This window comes from Sinocyclocheilus grahami, unplaced genomic scaffold, assembly GCF_001515645.1.
Source record: "Sinocyclocheilus grahami isolate Dianchi unplaced genomic scaffold, SAMN03320097.WGS_v1.1 scaffold479.1, whole genome shotgun sequence".
NCBI classification, from domain to species: Eukaryota; Metazoa; Chordata; class Actinopteri; order Cypriniformes; family Cyprinidae; genus Sinocyclocheilus; species Sinocyclocheilus grahami.
In genome coordinates, this window is record NW_015505658.1 from 89,757 (window position 1) to 103,986 (window position 14,230).

The following is a 14,230-nucleotide window of genomic DNA, read 5'->3' on the forward strand; positions in this document are numbered from 1 at the left end:
ACATTGATGTGGGAGATTCAGTTTCTATTCGTCAGCATTACTATCAGGAGTCCGTGAATAAGAAAAAACATCTGGATGATGAAATTGAGTATAGGTTGAAAAATAACATTGCTGAACCTTCTTTTTCCAGTTGGGCTTCTCCGTCTTTGTTGGTGAGTAAACCGGATGGGTCGTTTAGATTCTGCACTGATTACCAAAAGGTAAATGCTATAACGAAGCCAGATTCTTTTACGCTGCCTCGAATCGAAGACTGTATTGATCTAGTAGGTAATGCTAGATTTGTAAGCAAGTTTGACCTACTGAAAGGTTACTGGCAAGTGCCTTTAACCGTCAGGGCTCGGGAGATTTCTGCTTTCATTACGCCTTCCTGTTTATTTTCTTACAAAGTTATGCGTTTCGGATTGCGCAACGCCACCGCTACTTTTCAGCGCTTAATGAACCGCGTAATATCGGGTTTGAGTGGCTGCGCTGTTTATCTAGATTATGTTGTTGTTTTTAGTCAAACTTGGGAAGAACACGTACTTCAGATTAGAGCACTTTTTGATTGTTTTCTGAGAGCAAACTTGACAGTTAATTTGTTAAAATGTGAATTCGCCAGGGCCACGGTTACTTATCTGGGGAAGGTAGTTGGCCAGGGTCAAGTGCGCCTCGTTCACGCTAAGGTAGAGGCAATAGATAATTACCCTACTCCCGCAACAAAGAAAGAGTTAATGCAATTTCTGGGAATGGTAGGGTTTTATCGTTGTTTTTGCAGGAATTTTTCTATTGTAGCGGTGCCACTGACAAATTTGTTACGGGGAGGACTACCTTTTTGCTGGACCCCGTTGTGTCAGCAAGCATTTGAAAAAATAAAAATGCTTCTTACAGAGGCTCCCATTTTGGCGGCTCCAAGATTTGATCAGTCTTTCCAATTGCAGGTGGATGCCAGTAATGTGGGTGTTGGGGCCGTTTTACTGCAGAGGTCTGAGGATGGCATTGATCACCCAATTAGGTTCTTCTCTAGAAAGTTTAATAAGTGCCAGCTTAATTATTCTGTGATAGAGAAGGAGGCTCTCGCTTTAATTTGGGCTTTACAACACTTCGAGGTGTATGTGGGATCATCGGAGGGACTTCTAGTGGTCTACACAGATCACAATCCTTTAATTTTTCTACACTCTTTACAAAACCCCAACCAAAGGCTAATGAGATGGTGTGTTTTTTTACAGGGTTACCTGTTGGATATTAAAGGCTCAGAAAATGTCACCGCTGATGCCTTGTCTCGTGTTCACATAGTCCAAGTGTTGTAGAACTCAGATTTTCTCTCTTTTCCCTTCCTTCATTTTGCTTCCTAGGCGCCAAGGTTGCTGGAAGGAGTTGCGGAGTTGAAAACGCTGAGGAACATTTGCTAGCTGAATCGAGTCTGCCACTTGGACTGTTTGGATTTTGGTAGAGTATTTATTTATTTTTTTTATAAAAAAATTTTTTGTGCTCTTCTTTTTAGGGGGGGAGTGTGATGAGTCTCCTGCTCTTCCTGCTACGGCCGGCCAGTGGGTGTGTCTAGGAGACTCATCAAGAGAACGATGTCCACCTGTTCTTCCTGCTATAAAAGTCTTGGCTTTGTTGGTGTGGGTGTGCCTGGTTTGCTCTCGATTGCTTTGTGTTTGTGTTTGGTTTTGGAATGTTTATTTGGATTTTGTTATGAGTTGTGAGACTTGTTCTGTCTGACTCTATAACATCTGGTCAAACAGAAATGGTAGTTATTTTTCCTTTCTTTTGTTAATAAATAATTTGTTGCAACCTTACCAACCGCATGTCCTCCTTTCATTTGTTACGGCTTTGAGCCGGTCGTGACAGTGTGCACTTTGGATGGGATAAATGCAGAGCACTAATTCCGAGTATGGGTCACCAAACTTGGCCAGATGTCATGTCACATTATGTAGCCCTATTCTTGGAAACAAGCTGGCAGCAGAAATCACACAACAAAACAAAATGTTATCATTTCATATGAAAGAGGTCATTTGATGCGATTTCAAGTTTTCCTTTCTCTTTGGAGTGTTACAAGCTGATTGCGCATAGATAAGATCCCTGAAGTTGCAAAGACTAAAGTCTCAAAACCAAAGAGATATTCTTTATCAAAGTTAAGACTCTGCCACGCCCCCCTAAAATGGCTCGTTCTAACACGCCCCCACATATCTACCTCACTATGTGGAAATATTTGCATAATGCGCCCAAATGTGCACGCAAAGAAAGAAGGTGGGGTTTCAGTAACCGCAGTTAGTGTTGAAGCAGCCATGTCAGGGAGATGCTGTGTGTTTCTAGGCGAAAGCAAAAGCACTTTATTTGGCCTTCCGAAAGTAGATGCATTTAGGAATCTTTAAGATCACTTACAACAGAACAGCAATGCATTTTATGGACGACTGTTTCGTGAACCTAGGAGAGGAGGTAATTCTGACTTTGCTATGAAATTCTGGCCTTCTGAATCAGCTACTGTTTTCTTATTAGTTTAAGTATTTGCTATTGACTGTTCAAATGTGGAGTTTTGCACATCGTGTGTGTGTGTGTGTGTGTGTGTGTGCGCGCGCACGTGTGTGTGTGAGAGAGCGAGAGAGAGAGAGACGGGGTCACATCACAGTAGAGTCAGCTGTCTTAACCATGGCTTGTGTACTGCAAACACATACCAGCTTCATCATTATGTCTGTCACACGACTCTGTTCCCCTTTTGGGCTTGAACTGACGGTAAAACTAATTACATTATTTACTGTATTTACATTTATTTTGAAAGATGAAGCTCGCGATTATGGTAAGGGGCCGGTGTTCGGCCAATCACAATGCACTGGGTCAGCTGGCCAATCAGAGCAGACTGCGCTTGTCGGAAGGAGGGACTTTGTAGAAAACGAAGAGTTTGAGAGAGGCGGGGCATAGAGGACCTACAAAAATGTACAGTATTTGAAAAATAATGTGTTTTTTAACATTAAAGCATGTCAACATATTCTGTTACACCAAATACACAAAATAATGATCTTTAAAAATGCATCATATGACCCCTTTAAGTAAACGAGTAAACAATTGAATAATGCAATTGAAAACAATGTAATTGATATGACAATTTTGTAGCATTTATATTGCAGTACTGTAATCGGTGTGTCTGCATTGTCAAGGTAATTCTCATATCTATCTATCTATCTGTCTATCTGTCTGTCTGTATATCTATCTATCTATATAGAGGGATAAATGCTTCAATACAAAGTCAGTACAAGCTCATGAAATAGCTCATAGGAATATGATCTATATTGGGATAAGAAAGAACTATCACGGGATAACACATAACATTGTCTTGAATCAAACATGGACAAGACCTCAGCCAAAAATGTCAATTATAGAAATATAGTTATTAATGGTTGGCAGAAAGCAGTATGGACTTTGGACAGTATGGATTTTGGACTTATGGACATTGAGAAAACAAGTAAAAATATACTAAGACCCGCCGGTCTCAGCCTTCATGCCTGGAGAGGCTTCACCATCATCCTGCTCACTGAACTTTGTCAGTACTCTGTCTTGTATCTGGTAACTGGGCTCCAAGAGTTGAATGAGCTCTGAATGTTTGATAGACAATTCCAAATTGTGTATTTGACTTGGTTTAGAATTTATTGGGCATTCTACTCTGTAAATGAATTGTACATGGCAAATCCTTTTTTTAGGTTGTTTATACTATCCTGAAATTAAAGGGGTCCTATTATGCTTTTTCACTTTTTTAATTTTAGTCAGTGTGTAGTGTGTATGTTTGGGCATAAAAAAGATCTAGAAAGTTACAAATCTCAAAGTCCACTCCAAAGGGTGAGATTTCGTTTTTTAAAAATCCCTTTTCAAGAACTACAACGAACGGCTCGTTTGGACTACAGCGTTTGTTTTCCGGGCTTTGTGATATCACAAAGCGGTCCATTAGAATATCATTAAAAATACTTCCCACCTACAGAAATTTGAATGGTTGGGGGGTGGGGAGGGGCGAGGTTGTGGTTGGAACGCTTGGTTGAGTGAGTGCATCAGACGAGATGACAAGAAGAAGTGCTGCTGGAGAGTTAGTGCATCAGAGAAAACAAAGAAGAGCTGATGTGCTGTAGCTTAAAATTTTCGGCATGTCTAGAACAATTCTTACAAGTACAACACGACGTAGCTGGGCACCGCGGACAGACGCCGAACACTCATAGAAAATAATGTATTTGAATTTTAAAGATGTGGGGCGACGCGACGCTGCGCTTCTCGTCCGGTGCGCGACCGCCTGAAACGCTGTTTTTTTCACCTCCGTGCCCAAACGTCTTTGTTTGGGCTTCCGAAAGCGGATGATGTCAGGAAACAGTGGTTGCAATTTATTTTTTAACTCTGTTCCTGAGCATTATAACCCCAATTTGCTATTGTGTGCTGCGCATTTTACTGAGGACAGCTTCCACAACATGAGGGAGTACAGTGCCTGCCGGATTTGCCAAAAAGCTTTTGTTGAAAGACGGAGCAAGGGGCATGGCAGTACTGAAACACCGTCTAAGCTGATTGCCAATCACAACGCACTTGCACAGCTAATCAATCACAACACATTTTGTTTTTCGGAAAGGCGGACCTTCATCAAAGCCGGATGTGCAAGGATGGGGAGCAAGGTATTTTAATAATGTAAATTATGTGAAAAATAATGTGTTTTTCGAACCACCAAGTATGAGAGCATGTTCTAGTACACCCCCAAAACAAAATCAAGACTTTGTAAAAGAGCATAATAGGACCCCTTTAAGTATTTGGACTTGTCAGATAGCATCGGCTGTATTTAATTGTATTTTGCTGTTTTTATTTATTCATTTTTTTATTTTTTCTGGTGTACTTTGTATTGTTTCCCTGTTTAACAGTGGCAACAGATCTAGGATTTCAATTTTCGAACATCAGCTGATGTAACTGTTGTATTTCTTGTCATAAATGGCTTCTTTTTGAGCTAAAAAAGAAAATCTGTAATTAATAATGTATAATCTGTTTGTCAAATGTGATCATTACAAATCATTAGAATTGTCATATTGGTTGTGTTTTATTTTGGGTTTTCACTTAAAAGGAAAGCATTCAAATGAAGATATGAAGCACATGTCAGTGGCAGCTATGTGCATCAAACATTACCACCTTGGTTGCTCTCATATGACAGGGATTGCCATTTACTTGAGAGAACAATAACACTTCATGTAATTATCTATAAATCCTTTTAATGACTGGTAAGGGGAGCATTCCGAGTGAACTAATCTCAGACTTCAGCTTTAGTTTAGTTTAGTTTACTTCAGTTTACTTCAACTGCTGTTTAAAGTAAATGTAAAGAGAGTTAACATAACTTATGATGCCCTCATTGCAATATGCATAACAGGATGTAGAAAGTAAGCAAAGAAAATAGTTAAGTTTTGTTTGCTTTGTTTTGGTTTTTCAATTAACCCGTGTCCAGCAGGTTAATAGAAAAGTAACTTACAGGACATCGATGACATTGTTTGGATGGCTTTCTATAAGAAAAGTTTGGGAATAGTTGATGGTCAGTGTGGGAAGAATCAGCAATAAATGTAATAGCCCCATTCACAGTTCTATAGGTTTGCAATGTGCAGTGAGGGGTGAAAGATGATATCTAAACACTTTTTTTGGCACACTTGTTAATGAACAGTATAGAAAGTGTATGCACTCTGTGGTACTGGTGCATAAACTTATTGAAGGTGTGATCACACTTTCAAGTATGGCTTTGCAGAAGTGAATGAATCATGCAATGTCACACTTCTACAGATGTGTCATTTAGATAATTTTTTCTTTGTAGATGCTAACTTACCATAGTGGCATATAACAAAGTATACTTAGATTACATTAAAGTACACACAGTATTGCCAGCTATGCCTTAATAGCCAAAGTACCAGTATGTGGTGCTATTAATATAATTAGTAAACAGCACATATAGCTTTGCATTAACAAGGAATAATCTTTGAATGAAGTAACAGATGGCTATGGCAATTATTTTAATTAATTTTCATGTCTAATATTTGCATTGCTGTCAGTGCCAGAATCTCCATTCATAAATGTGGAATAGGAAATATGTGAAGCAATAATGTTATTGTCACGGTCATGGTCACGGTGTGTGGAGGCAAGCAGGATGACAAGGATTCCAAAAAATATATTTAATGTACTCAACAAGGCAGATTCAGGAAGATGAGACACACACTCGGGGTAACATTCACAATAACCGTCAAACAGGAACACAATGGACAGGAACTGATATAGGGTGGATAATTAGTGGCAGACAGGTGAGCACAATGAGGGCAATTAACTAATGATAGTACGGGCTAAACCAACAAAAGGGGAAGAAACCACAATAAACAGTCCACAGGGGCGTTACAGTTATAGCATGAATGATGCACTGAAAAAAGGAAGTAATGTGATGTCATCTTTGCATGCATGGAAATGCACTTATATTCACACTGAGGATATTGGATCAATAGGTACATCCAGGTCCATTATTGTTGTTAGACACTTCTTGTTAAGCCAGCAGAGATCTCCAGATGGGTCCAAAGAACTCAAACAAAAGAATGACTTTTTGAGGAGAGTAGGACATGGATATTTAATTTTTCCACATCGAGGCTGCTGAGAGAGAACGATTGGTGTGTCAATATCATCAAAACCTTTTTGTCATGTTTCTTACAGCACTTACTATATAACAAAAAAGGTTTATGTTACTGAAATATACTGTTTGTCTGTTATTCTGCTTAGCATTTAATTGCCCACCAAAATTGGAAAACTAAAACCTTTATTGGCACGTTGGAATTTCTTGGTATATTTATATTTGACAAAGTTGTCATGATATGGCAGAAAACAAAGCTATTGCATTAATTTTAGTTTGTCTCATTTCTAAAAGCTAGTTTGATACAAACAATAGCTGGAATATTTGCTCATGAGCAAATTAGAGAAAAGGAGCTTTGTTACTGTCAAATACTTTAGTTTTAATTCTCACTGTTAACTTGTTGCTTATTAGCATACATATTACATATTGGCTGTTTGTTAGTACTTAAAAAGCACATATTAATATCTTATTCTGCATGACCATATTTTAGATCACTTAATCCTACCCCATTCCTAAACTTAACAACTACCTTGCTTTATATTAATAGGCAGCAAGCTATAGGAGTTAATTGAGGACAAAGTTGTAGTTAATAGTTTATTTATTACTTATTTATTGCCAAACACCCTAGTTGTTTGGAATTTTTCTTGGTGAGCTCATCAACAATAATAACAAACATTAAAATACATACAATATATAAATACATACACATACACAACTATCTATGTCCTATCAATTATAAGGAGTGAAATACAGATGCATAGACACCAGAGGAATTAAGAGCATGAACAATCCTACAATAAGTGCTGTTCAAAAAACGTGTAGACTTAGTTTTAATTGCTCTGAGGCGTCTGCCTGAAGGAAGAGGTGTAAAGAGGTGTCTGGCTGAATGTAAGGGATCTTTCAGGATTGTTAAACCTTTTTTCTGCAAAAGTGAAACATAGATCTCATCAATAGTGGGAAGATCACAACCAATAATTTTCGAAGCAACCCGAGTTATGTTACTAATCTGACTTCTCTGCTGGTATAAAATATCACCCTCAAGCAGGGATGTAGTTTGTGTGTGTTGATAGGGGGGCATAACCCCCCCAATAGCCAAAACTAGCAAGTACAACCCCCCACCCAATATTTATGGTTAATGGAAACCTTGAATCAGGCAATTCATTAACCCATTTAATCCCACCGGTCAATAGTGACTGTAAAAAAGGTGTTCATTTATTAAGCTCTAAAAACCTTACTGAGTGATGTTTTAGTGCATTTCCTGCAAATATGGAAAAAAATAAAAGGTCTCAATGAAATATGTGCAGTTTCACATGATTAGTGCAAACTGTCACATGACCAGAGCAGTTTATTTCCTGTTTGCACCTTGAGAAGATGATAACGGCATCAAAGCTCCAAAACAAAAGGCTAGAAAAGTTTGTCAACATAAAGATATGACAAAGATTTTTGGTACACATTATCTTTAAGGTGTCTAGTATTAATATATTAATTCACATATATTCAGTTTTGTTGAGTGTGGTCATAGAATGAGTCAACATGTTGATGGTCACAATAGTGGGATCACTGGGATAACAGTGAATTTAGGTATACAATATAAATCCAATTGCAGTTGTTAGTGAACATTACACTCAAATGTTGCAATGACAAAATACTGCACTAAATTAAAAATGTTACAAAAAATTTACAATATTAATGTTGTAATACTGGTAGCACTAATATAAAAATGTGATGTTATATTTTACAAAACAAGTAACAATTTTGAAATGTGTTGATGATTTAATTTTTTTGTTTTTTATCTCAGTGTTCCTATCAATGTTGCATAATATTTTTTATGCATAATAATAACCCTAGAATGTGATCAAACAGTTTAAAATACAGTAGCTGGGCTAAGATATATAACCATTTTTATGACTGCAGAAATATGTTAATTCAGTACTCACCTTATCTCACTGGTCACAATTGTGACCGACCAATTTTTCACAATTTTTCACACACTTTTCAGAGCCATTCATGTTGCGAAGCTGATGGTCAAATATGTGATCTACTTGAATTATTTAGAGAAGCAGCCACTTCAAAATGCTATGGAGAAAGTCGAACAGTAGCTATCTAAAAGAGGCAAATAAGCGAAAAAAGACTGATGAAAAGAGGAGAAAACAGTCTTGAACCAGCACTAACATATATTAATATAATGTACTTTCACATAGAATTTATCACGTTTTATTGTCATTATCACATCTTATTTATTGTGTAAAATTTAGTCTAACTTGTTGTACAATTTACATTAGATAATCTGTTAAGAGATAGATTATATTACAACTGTGGCATGTTGTAGCTATTGGTTCTAAATGTGCAGGCAGTTCATAACAAATGCTATATTGCTTAATAAAAAATAAAAAAAGTCATTATTGATCTGGTAATGATTAATAGGCTAGTCGTATTATAATAAACGCTACAGTTAAGAACTATGGTACATGGTCTTCAGATGTTCCAAAAGATTAAATCATTAAGAGCCTGATGAACTGTTAAGGAGTAAGAAATAAACTATCAATATAAGAAAATGTTAAGTTAGATTGACTTCCCATGGCATGTTGAATTCTGTCAAACTATAGCCAATAAGTGCCTAAATAATATAAAATACATATTTACATATATCTCCTATGTAAAGTAATTGTTAACAATGATGTTACTTTATTGCACAAACTTTGCATAGATGGAAGCACAAAACACCATTTCACAAAAATAAATATATAAGCAAACAAACAAATAAATAAATAAACCTTATGAGTGAGCATGACCCGGGACTCTACTAAAACAGTTCACACTTCAACCCTGCCCTTGCCCTCAAGTCAAAATACACCTTTTACAATAATGTTAATGTCCAACAGAAGACTACAGCTGGATCAATATAATATCTTTGTTGTATATATAATGTGTTTTCTTTTCTTTAAAAGATCAACCAAATACAAACTGCAACAATGAAGTAGGGAAGAATAGGTTCAAGTTTACAAACTTTAGGTATATGACATTTACCAATTAAAATTAGTAAATTGAGAACATATTCAAATACACCATATGGTCAAATGTTTTCTAATTTAGGGTTTGACTACTCCAGCAAACCCTGTGATATCAGTACTTAATGGTATGAAATAACATTCAAGAGAAATGTGTGCTTCAAACTTTGTTGCAGAAGTTTGAGGAAGGTCCTTTTCTTTTCTAGCATGACAGTGTCCCTAGGCGCAAAGCAAGGTCCAGAAAGAAATGGTTTACTGAGCCTGTTGTGGAAGGACTTGACTGGTCTGTACAATCCCCAGATGAAATATAGTCCTGTTGTCTGTTTTTACTACAAGCTATCCCATAAAATTTACTTCTAGGAAATGTTACGTTATTTATTTATTTATTAGCACACTATTACATTACATTTTTACATTCTATGAATGTTTGTTACAGTACTTTGTTTATTAAATGCATTCATCCCATTTAAGGGTAAATCAGACTCTTTGTAATCTCACCAAACATTAAGTGACTCTTAAGGTGCTGTATGTAATTTTTTTGACTGTTCTAAGGCATAAAAACACCATAATATATTTGCAGATATTTAGGAAACATGTTCAGTACACATACTTGTTTCTCCCCCAAAAAAACAAAAAAAAACAATGCTATATTGCCAGTTATTCTGCTTTGAAAATGTGTGTTCTGTGTCAGAAGGTCTGTTCTTGTTTTGGCCTGTGTGATTCCGCCCACTGACAGCTACCCAATTATACTTTGGCAGCCCGGGTTGCAAGTTGGTGGAAAACACAGCGTATTGTAGCCATGGAAGCAAGCAAACAAACTGCGTCAAAGATCAGGGATTCTACCCGACCTAAAAAGCCTTGGTATCCATCTAAAAACTCAATGACCAGTGGCATATTAAAACACAGATAAATCAACTCATCAGTTTACAGTGTAAGGCTTGTCGCCCTCCATTGTCAGTTGTGCTCGTGTCTATATTGTGTGACCTCAATCTGACAACCCAAGTGACAATATGTTGAATTTGGACTGCAGTACCCATTTCAACTGCTAGCTATGTTGCAATATGTCAGCAACATTACATACTGCACATCTGAAAAACGTGTCTATATTGTGTGACCTCAATCTGACAACCCAAGTGACAATATGTTGAATTTGGACTGCAGTACCCATTTCAACTGCTTGCAATATGTCAGCAACATTACATACTGCACATCTGAAAAATTCCATTAGATATGGTTATGAGCAGAGTTTTGTACTCTTTAAATCCAAACTAAAAATTACTTTCAAGTCAGGTGTTCTTAGTTTATGGCCAGTTGAACAGTTACAACAAATACAACAAAAGTGTTTTTACAAGTTGTAAAAACTCTTTTGTTGTATTTGTTGTAGTGCTGTCAAACGATTAATTGCGATTAATCACATCCAAAATAAAAGTTTTTGTTTACATAATATGTGTGTACTGTGTATAATTATTATGTATATATAAATACACACAGATTCATGTATATATTTAAGAAAAATGTGTTACGTTTATATATTAAATATATTTATATATTATATAATTTATATGAATATAAATATATACATGTACATATTTTCAAAATATATGTTGTATGTGTGTGTCTTTATATATACATAATACATATACACAGTACACACACATATTGCCACACTCTCGTGTGTAAGAAGACAAGCGGACAACAAAGATGAAGGAATATAAACATGTATTTATTATTATCCACACGAAGATAGGTTATCAAAGACAGGAATACACACAAGGTACCATGGAAGACACCAGCCAAAGAACTGAACTCAGGAGGGAACTAAATAAGCCAAATAACGAGGGGCAGACAGGTGAAGGGGGCTAACCAATGATGAACTAACAAGAACAGGAACATAACCAAATAAGGAAAAACAGGAACTGGAAGGAACTAACAGAAATAGACTAAACTAAAAGTTCATAACTGTGACAGTTTGCCCCCCTCCCGGAAGGCGCAACCTCGTGCCGCAGGAACTACAAAGGGAGGGTCGGAGGAGAACTTAGGAGGAGGACAAAGGGGTGGATGTGAGATTGGGACAGGGGATGGCAGAGGGTTGGCAGGTAGGCAGGCAGGCAAGACAGGTGGAGGCTCCGGCGGAGGACGGACACCCAGGAGCAGGACGACAACCAAAGTTCAGGGTGGAGCTGATGGAGGGAGGAGCCAGGGAGAAGCCAGGAGGGAGCAGGAGGAGCTAGGCGGGTCCCAGGCCACAGCCATGATGGCGGTCCAAGGTGGGGCCGACAGAGGGAGGAGCCATGGTGGAGGAAGGGCTGACGGCTCCAGGGGGTCAACCAACGGCTGTGGAGCAGGTGGTGGTGGAGCCCGAGGCGGAGACGGAGAGCCGATGAGCCAGGGCGACGTGGAGGATCCAGAGGGCCAAGGCAGAGCAGATGGCTCCGGTGACCGAGGCAGAGGCAGGGATCCGGAAGGCTACGGTGGAGCCAGAGCAAAAGAGGACCAAGGTGGAGCCGGAAGGAGGGAGGAGCCTGACAGAGCCAGAGGGACGGAGGGACGAGGTGTAGCTGGAGGAGTGGAGTCCTGAGGTGGTGGTTGGTCAATGACAAGGCGGAGCTGGAGGGATCCCGGTGGAGCTTGTGGACTGACGGGCCACGGTGGAGAGGAGGGAGCTAGGAGCCATAGTGGAGCCACTGGGTCAAAGGGCCAAGGCAGAGTTCAGGACTCGGAGGTCGGAGGCGGACACAAGGGATCCTCCAGCCATGATGCCGATGGAGACTGGCAGACCCGCGGCAATCCCACCGCACAGTTGCTGGGCTGAGGGTGAGCAGAGGGGCTGCCAGGAGACAGCGGTGGCGATGGTGAAAACTGATACAGAGTACACGGGACAGGGAGGCTGGGCGGGAGTTCAGGATGCTCAGGGGGATTTGGGATGGTGTGTTCTGCCCACACACCCCACAAGGCCACTCCCAACACTGGGAGTGCCAGTGACAGGGGAATGACCTCCATGGTCATTTCAGGACAGATAGTCAGTTTAGGGCAGACAGATAATTCATGGCAGGCAGATAGTTCAGATGAAAGCGGGAGAAGAGGGGGCATGTCTGCATAAATATCCAAATCATAGTCCACTGAGCTCAGCTCACACTCAGCCATGGTGCAGTGGGCGGAACTTCGCTCCACGTTCTCGCTGACCATAGCGCTCTCCCCCATGGCGAGCTCTGTAGCCGGCTTTCGCACCTGGTCTGACTGCACAGGCTCTGCAATCTAAGGGGATGGCCGCTTTGATAAATAGAACAAAGTGTATCCACTGGATCCATAATAATAAAATAAAATGTAAAAAAAAAAAAAGCAGGGATACACGCCACTTTACTTTCTCTTGGTCTGGTGTTCTGTCAAACTCTCGTGTGTAAGAAGACAAGCGCACGACGAAGATGAAGGAATATAAACATGTATTTATTATTATCCAAGACAGGAATACACACAAGGTACCATGGATAACACCAGACAAAGAACTGAACTCAGGAGGGAACTAAATAAGGCAAATAACGAGGGGCAAACCAGGTGAAGGGGGATAACCAATGATGAACTAACAAGAACAGGAACATAACCAAATAAGGAAAAACAGGAACTGGAAGGAACCAACAGAAATGGATTAAACTAAAAGTTCATAACTGTGACACATATATTATGTAAACAAAAACTTTGGATGTGATTAATCGCAATTAATCATTTGACAGCACTAATTTTTTGTAACTGTTTATGAAATAATTAAGTCACAAATTATGGTTTACCAAGTTATTGGTAAAGGTGTGCACTTTCTGAAGCATGGACAGAACTTTACAGAGTTATGGAACTCATCTCACCCTCTTACCTCGCACACTGTTCTGCATGGACAATCAAAATAAAGTAGCTGGAGTAGCTGCTAAATACTAATTAATTATATTTTAGTAATTACTAAAAGTAATTTTTTTAAACAAAGATTAAATTAGATTAATCAGAGCACATTAAATACCCACCTCTCGCATGCAGCGGCAGTGCAGAAAGGGAAGAGGAGGTGCAACGACAGGAAATTAAGATTAACGCTGCTATCAGAATTTTAAAGGGCAAGGTGCACACACAGAGACAGGCATATCAGGTATACATTGTAAACATTTTTGTGTAATTCTACATATGAAATTAACATAATGATTCCCATACCTGTTACATCAATAATGTAGATAACTGACAAATCACCCTTACAGGAATGAGTTGGTACAATTACAGCCTCATAATGTTTAAAGGGGTCATATGATGCGATTTCAAGTTTTCCTTTCTCTTTGGAGCGTTACAAGCTCTTGGTGCATAAAGAAGATCTGTAAAGTTGCAACGACTAAAGTCTCAAATCCAAAGAGATATTCTTTATAAAAGTTAAGAATCAGCCACGCCTACCTAAAACGTCTCGTTCTAGCACGCCACCACATACCTACATCAATATGTGGAAATATTAGCATAATGCCGCCCAAATGTGCACGCAAAGAAAGAAGACGTGGTTTCAGGAACGCAGTAGTGTTGATACAGCCATGTCAGGGAGACGCTGTGTGATTCAGTGCGAAAGCAAAAACACTTTATTTGGCCTTCCGGAAGTAGATGCAATTAGGAATCG

The 14,230-nt window shown here is 38.9% G+C and overlaps 1 long non-coding RNA gene across 1 annotated transcript in view; it reads left to right on the forward strand.

The window, feature by feature from the left end:
• Window positions 1-1,118: 1,118 nt before the first annotated feature.
• Window positions 1,119-14,230, forward strand: part of LOC107553736 (uncharacterized) — a 24,453-nt gene continuing 11,341 nt past the window's right edge. The window contains exon 1 of the long non-coding RNA XR_001604985.1: window positions 1,119-1,397. This is a non-coding gene — a long non-coding RNA (uncharacterized lncRNA). The remainder of the gene's footprint in view (window positions 1,398-14,230) is intronic.